Source organism: Peromyscus californicus, unplaced genomic scaffold (genome assembly GCF_007827085.1).
Source record: "Peromyscus californicus insignis strain IS unplaced genomic scaffold, ASM782708v3 Scaffold_8__1_contigs__length_139910024, whole genome shotgun sequence".
NCBI lineage: Eukaryota > Metazoa > Chordata > Mammalia > Rodentia > Cricetidae > Peromyscus > Peromyscus californicus.
In genome coordinates, this window is record NW_026294606.1 from 26127389 (window position 1) to 26133944 (window position 6556).

Here is a 6556-nt window from a genome sequence, read left to right on the forward strand (position 1 = left end):
GGCCACACAGACAACTGTGGTCAAACCCAGAGAGACACAAAGAAAACATAAACACGTGAATGTGGGGAAGAAATTAGTAGGGAAGAAGAGAAGGGGGCAGGATGGGAGGGAGGAAGACAAGAGGTGGTGGGCGTGAGAGCAATTAGAATAAATTATATAAGTGTATACAACTTTCAAAGAACTAATTTAATTAATAAAAAGTAACACACACACACACACACACAATCCCAGGTATAATCTCAGACCCACTAAATCAGAATCTGAAATTTGTCAAGCTCTCCATGTGATTTATATGCACGTTAAAATCTGAGAACTCAGGCTGAGGAGATGGTCTCAGCGGGTGGGGGCTCTTGCTGTGTGAGCATGAGGACTGGAGTTCAGATCCTCAGCGTGCACATGAAAAGCTGTGACAGCGCCATGCACCTGTAACTGTGGTGTTGGGGATGTGTCAGAGACAGGAAGATTGCTGGGGCTTGCTGACCTAGAGAAAAGCTAGCAAGCTCCAGGTTCAGCGGATAGCCTTAGAGGAGGATGCTCCAAGTCCTCCTTTGGCCTTTGAGGGCAAATGGATATGTATCCAAATGTGTAAGAGCAGCGTGGGGAATGCAACAGTAAACCAAGTGTTTGATCAAAATGTAAACTGAGGACTGTAACAAACATCCAAGCAGAGTATGCAGAATCAAGTCTCTCTCTCTCTCTGTCTCTCTCTGTGTCTGTCTTTGTGTCTCTCTCTCTCTGTGTCTCTCTCTCTCTCCCTCTTCCCCCCACCCCGTGTGTGTGTGTGTGTGTGTGTGTGTGTGTGTGTGTGTGTGTGTGTGTGTGTGTGTGTATGTGTTGAGGGGACGGGGACTGGGGGTATGCATGCCATGGTATTTGTTTGGAAGTCAGAGGACAACTTAGGAGAACTGGTTCTACCCTTCCACCACGTGGGGTCTAGAGACTGAACTTACTTGGCCAGGCTCGGCAGCAGCCCTCACTGCACCACCTCACCAGCTCCATAGAATCAAACCTTAATAAATGAATATTGCTGGGTGGTGGTGGCGCATGCCTTTAATACCAGCACTCAGGAGGCAGGCAGGTGGATCTCTATGAGTTCGAGGCCAGCCTGGTCTACAAAGCGAATTCCAGGAAAGTGGCAAAGCTACACAGAGAAACCCTGTCTTGAAAAAACAAAATAAACAAACAAACAAACAAACAAATAAATAAATAAGGAGGGTTGACATATATGCTTATGTAACTACAGGACACTTTTCCAGGTTACCTTGAACCACCCCCTTCCTATACATCTTTCTTATATGCTTCAAGAATAATTGTAGAATGTACTGGAAATAGCCTTGAGAGAGGAAAAACTGCCTGAAGTTGCCTGGCTCTTGGTCCTTGGTTCAAGATAACATCTTGTTTTTTTTGGGGGGGTGGTGTTTATTTGTTTGATTTTGAGAAGGATTCTCTGTGTAGCCCTGGCTGTCCTGGTACTCACTCTGTAGACCAGGTTGGCCTCTAACTCAGAGATCTGCCTGCCTCTGCCTCTGCCTCCCTAGTGCTGGGATTAAAGGCGTGTGCCACCACTGCCTGGCATTCAAGGTAATATAATCTTGACTTAAGGGGGAGTTTCCTGGGATAGCCTAAGCTCTGTTCCTCTCTCCCAAGAGGAATGTCCTTCAAAGTTCAACCCAATGAGTCACCTGGGCCCTGAGAGATCTCATTCAGGCAGTCTGACTTCTTTTTTCTGTCCTTAGCTGTAAAGAACTATGGCAAATGCAACCTAGACTTCACCTGTTAATTTTTAGACCTTGTGTAATGGTACACAATGGGTGGTAGTCTGGGTACTGGTACACAGTGGGTAGTAGGCTGGGTACTGGTACACATGGGTGATAGTCTGGGTACTGGTACACAGTGGGTGGTAGGCTGGGTACTGGCACACAGTGGGTGGTAGACTGGGTACTGGCACACATGGGTGATAGTCTGGGTACTGGTACACAGTGGGTGGTAGTCTGGGTACTGGTACACATGGGTGGTAGTCTGGGTACTGGCACACAGTGGGTGGTAGGCTGGGTACTGGTACACAGTGGGTGGTAGTCTGGGTACTGGTACACAGTGGGTGGTAGGCTGGGTACTGGTACACAGTGGGTGGTAGGCTGGGTACTGGTACACATGGGTGATTCTTGCTAACTGTTCTTACAGCTTAAATTAATTCATTTTTATTAATCTATACCTTGTCACATGGCTCATGGCTTACCGGCATCTTTACATGCTGTTTCTCATCGTGGTGGCTGGCAGTGTCTCTCTGACTCAGCCTTCCACTTCCCAGCTTTATTCTCCTCCTTGTCCCGCCTATACTTCCTGTCTAGCCAATGGCCAAACAGTGTTTTATTTATTGACCAATCAGCAACACATTTGACATACAGACCATCCCACATCTCTGTGTTTACTTGGTCGGGTCTGAGAGACTGTGGGACTGGCGGGTGAGAGAGATTTGTCCTAACTGTGGGCCAGACAGGAAAACTCTAGCTACAGGTGATAGTCTGGGTACTGGTACACAGTGGGTGGTAGTCTGGGTACTGGTACACAGTGGGTGGTAGGCTGGGTACTGGTACACAGTGGGTGGTAGTCTGTGTAGCTGGAGAATTTTTCTCCAGCTCCCACCGCCAAGTCCCGCCAGTCCCGGAGTCCACTTATAAAATAAACACACAGACTCTTACATTATTTAAACTGCTTGGCCATTAGCTCAGGCCTATCATTGTCTAGCTTTCACTCTTATATTCAGCCCATTTCTATTAATCTTTACTTTGCCACGTGGCTCGTGGCTTACCGGTACTTTACATCTTCCTTGTCTTGGCAGTGGCTCCAGCAGGTCTCCCTTTCCTTCCTCCTTCCTCAATTCTCCTCTCTCCTTGTCCCGCCTATAGGTCCTGCCTGGTCACTGGCCAATCAGTGCTTTATTTATATAGAGCGATATCCACAGCAGTCTGGGTACTGGTACACAGTGGGTGGTAGGCTGGGTACCTTGTCCCTTACTGCTTATCTGCAAGTAGTCGATCTGCTCCGTGTCACTTGTCGCCTGTGAGTGTGCTCTGTCCCCAGACACAAGCAGGTTAGTAACCAGCACACAGCTTTGAAGTAATGTGAGGCAATACCTTGAAAATAAATGCTGTCAAAAACATAAAATAGAGAGATGGAAAGAATGGGTAAGAGGGCTGGACATGGTGGCACACGTCTTTAATCCCAGCACTCAGGAGGCAGAGGCAGGAAGAGCTCTGTGAGTTCAAGGCCAGCCTGGGCTACAGAGTGAGTTCCAGGACAGCTGAGGCTACACAGAGAAACCCTGTCTAGAAAAAACAAAAAATAAAAAATAAAAATAAAAAAGAAAGAAAGAAAGAAAAAAGAATGGGTAGAGACAAAAGCAGGCTGCTATTAAGACAGTGAGAGGAACTATATTGATAATCATTGATTCAAAGAACATAGAATGTATAAGAAACCGAGGGGAGTGGGTTGAGGGGGGGAAGGCTGGGGGTGGGAAGAGGGAGGAGAGGGGAATCTATGGTTGGTATGTAAAAATGAATAGAAAATTTCTTAATAAGAAAAAAAAACAGAAACTAAGATCCTTCTGAGCTCCCATTATACTCAAATAGAATGTTCTAATGATCATCTTCCCAGAAAGTCGGTTTAATATTTATAAACAGGACCATGCCACAGAGACGTTTTAAACCTACCCATTGAATCTGATGCCTCGTTGTATTTGTTCATGTTATTTGTTAATTCAACTCCCCCCGCCCCATGTTATGTAGCCCAGGCTATCCTCAAACTCTCTATGTAACCAAGGCTGCCATTGAACACCTGACCCTTCTGCCTAAGCCTTCCAAGTTCTGGGATTACAGGAATGTACTACCATGCCTAATGGTATACTTACTTAAATTCAAAATATCTAAAATAGCAGCAAGGGAATCTTTAAAATTAAAATTACAAAAGTGATATGAAGATATGCTTTCTGCAGAAAATTCAAATTCAAATGTGCCACCATGTCCTTTATACATGGATGCTAAGGATTGGAGCTGGGGCCTCATGCCAGTGTAGTGAATACTTTAGTAATTGGGCCAATACCATGTAGTTTAGGTTTTAATTGTCCTCTGGTGGTCTATGTGGTAATGCCTTGGTCACCCTCCTGAAATACTGTTGGGAGCTGGACAAAACTTGAAGAAACAGAGCATCATGGGAAGTCCTTAGGTCGTTAAGGGTGTGTCCACAAAGACGATGGCGGCCCCCCTCCCCGTTTTCTCCTTTGTTTCCCAGCCATGAGGTGAGTGGCATTGCTTTAGTGAATGTTCTTGCCATGACATCATGACGTGTGTCACCTCCGGCCCAGAGCCAGAAGCCAACAGAGAGCCAAAACAAACTCTACCTTTTATAATTAAATTATATTAAGCACTTATCATAGAAGGAAGGTGACTAACCCACATAGAATATGATGTCTCAGTAAATGAATCGACAGGTAATTCACTGAAAATTATTAACAGGTCAGAGAGTTAATGGACTCACATATTTTATGTTCATAGCTGAGTATGACAACTTCTAAGATATCACATTATTTGGCTAACTTAGAGGATATGATCCAGTATTATTATGTCTCTTCTCATACATTCACTCTGTTGCTTCTCTGCCTTTGCTACTCCACTTGGTCATGATGCAAGATGACTAAATCCATCTCTCTGTATACTCTGGGGACGGACCATACAGTAGAACATGCCTGGCATGTCACAATGGCTGGACCCTCAAAGCCACTGGCAATAATGTTCAACTACCCCTGATCCGTTCACTGCCCATTCATTTCTAGACCTTCTTCGCCCTCCCAAACCTCAAATACTTCCTCTATCTTCAGTTTCCACTCCAGATATTGCTTCCCATTAAAGCAAGAAAGCGGAAGATGCTGGAAGAGGACAGATGCCAGCTCCCCAATCCATCATCCACCTGTCTCTCTGGATCTATCCTTACCCATTGAGTCTGCTCACATCACAGGCAACATCCATGCCCTGTGGAAAGCTGAAGTTGCCTGTTCACGTGGTGACAACCCTGTACACTCATTCAGCTTCAAGTCATCATTCTTGTGATGCAAAATCAAGTGGACTGACTTTTCTTTCATGTCAAGAAAACAAAACGGTCTTGGTCCCCCTCCTCACTTTCTTTTACTTAACAGAGTAAGTTCTTGAAAGTGCTGTGTACCCGCGTTATCCCCGGTTCCTCTTTGATCTCTCAAAGCTGCTCCCATCAGATTTGCATTGCACCTCCTGAAACTACTGTTCTCAAGGTCACCATTGACCTGTACATTGCTTATCTATTTTCCCTACCAGAGGGGGCCTTGTCTGCTGGTTGGCTAAGTTGGGACACATTTAAGAATGACCGGAGATGCTAATAAGGATTGAACTATTCAAAGAGAACCTTCCTTAGACTGAATAAATGTAGTGGGTTTTTGTTTGTTTGTTGTTTTTCTTCTTTGTTACAAGGTTTCTTGTAGCTCAGGCTGCCATCAAACTTGATATGTACCAAAGTGTGTCCTTGAATTCCTGATCCTCTTACCTGTACCTTTCTTGTGCTGGGGTAGTATGTGCGTGCGTGCGTGCGTGCGTGTCCATACCTAGCAGGTAGAGTTTATTTAAACAATGCAAAACAAGAATGATCCACAAAGCAGGCAGCTAGCAGACCCTGGCACCCCCGCTAACAATGTCATCTGACAGCATTCACAAGAAAACAGAAGTGAGGCGTAGTCTTCACTGGCTACAGCTTAGTCAACCAGTCAGTCAGTGGATTACAGCTTCATTAGATAATTAGCTCCCGGGCCTCCAGCAACCAACCAAAGCTTAGTCACTGTGGCTAACTTCTGTGTTGGTTTGGGCTGTTTGCCTGCCCTGTGTAGGAACCCAGTTCAAATCAATAGTCTTCTGCAAATTGTAATCAACAAAACCAAGTCACTAGGCATGAGCTGGGACTGTTCACTGAAATGCAAGATCTGCTGGTAGATTTGAAACAGCTGCTCACTGCTTCCTTGTTAATTCTATTTGTGTCTCCATTTGGATAACAGTGATCGGGCCTTCCTCCTCCCTCCTGGTTGCTCCTTGTCAGTCTTTCCCCCACTTTTCCTCAGCTGCTGGTTTTGAAACATTAAGAGACTGGCCCCCTCGGGCTTGGCCCTTGTACCTCTCAGACTCCCACAGTGATCTCACTCCATCTCACGGCTTTAAATGCTACCTCCACCCTAATGCTTCTCAAACGACCTGGCCCACACCTCTTCCCCGGACTGGAATATCTGTGTGCCAACTCCAGGGATCTGCACACATCTCCAATTCCTGTGTTCAGTGCTGAGTGACTCTGACATCCAAGCCTCTTCATACTTCCACTGGTGACAACTCAGTTCTCCTGCTTGCTACTGTAGCTAAACCCAACAAAGTCACCTTGACTCCTCTCTGTCCCACATCTGCCCACTCAGCAATCCTGTTGGCAGTTACGTCAAAACAGCTATGGGATCCAACCGCTTCTCATCACCTAGTACTGCTTCCACCCTGGCCTA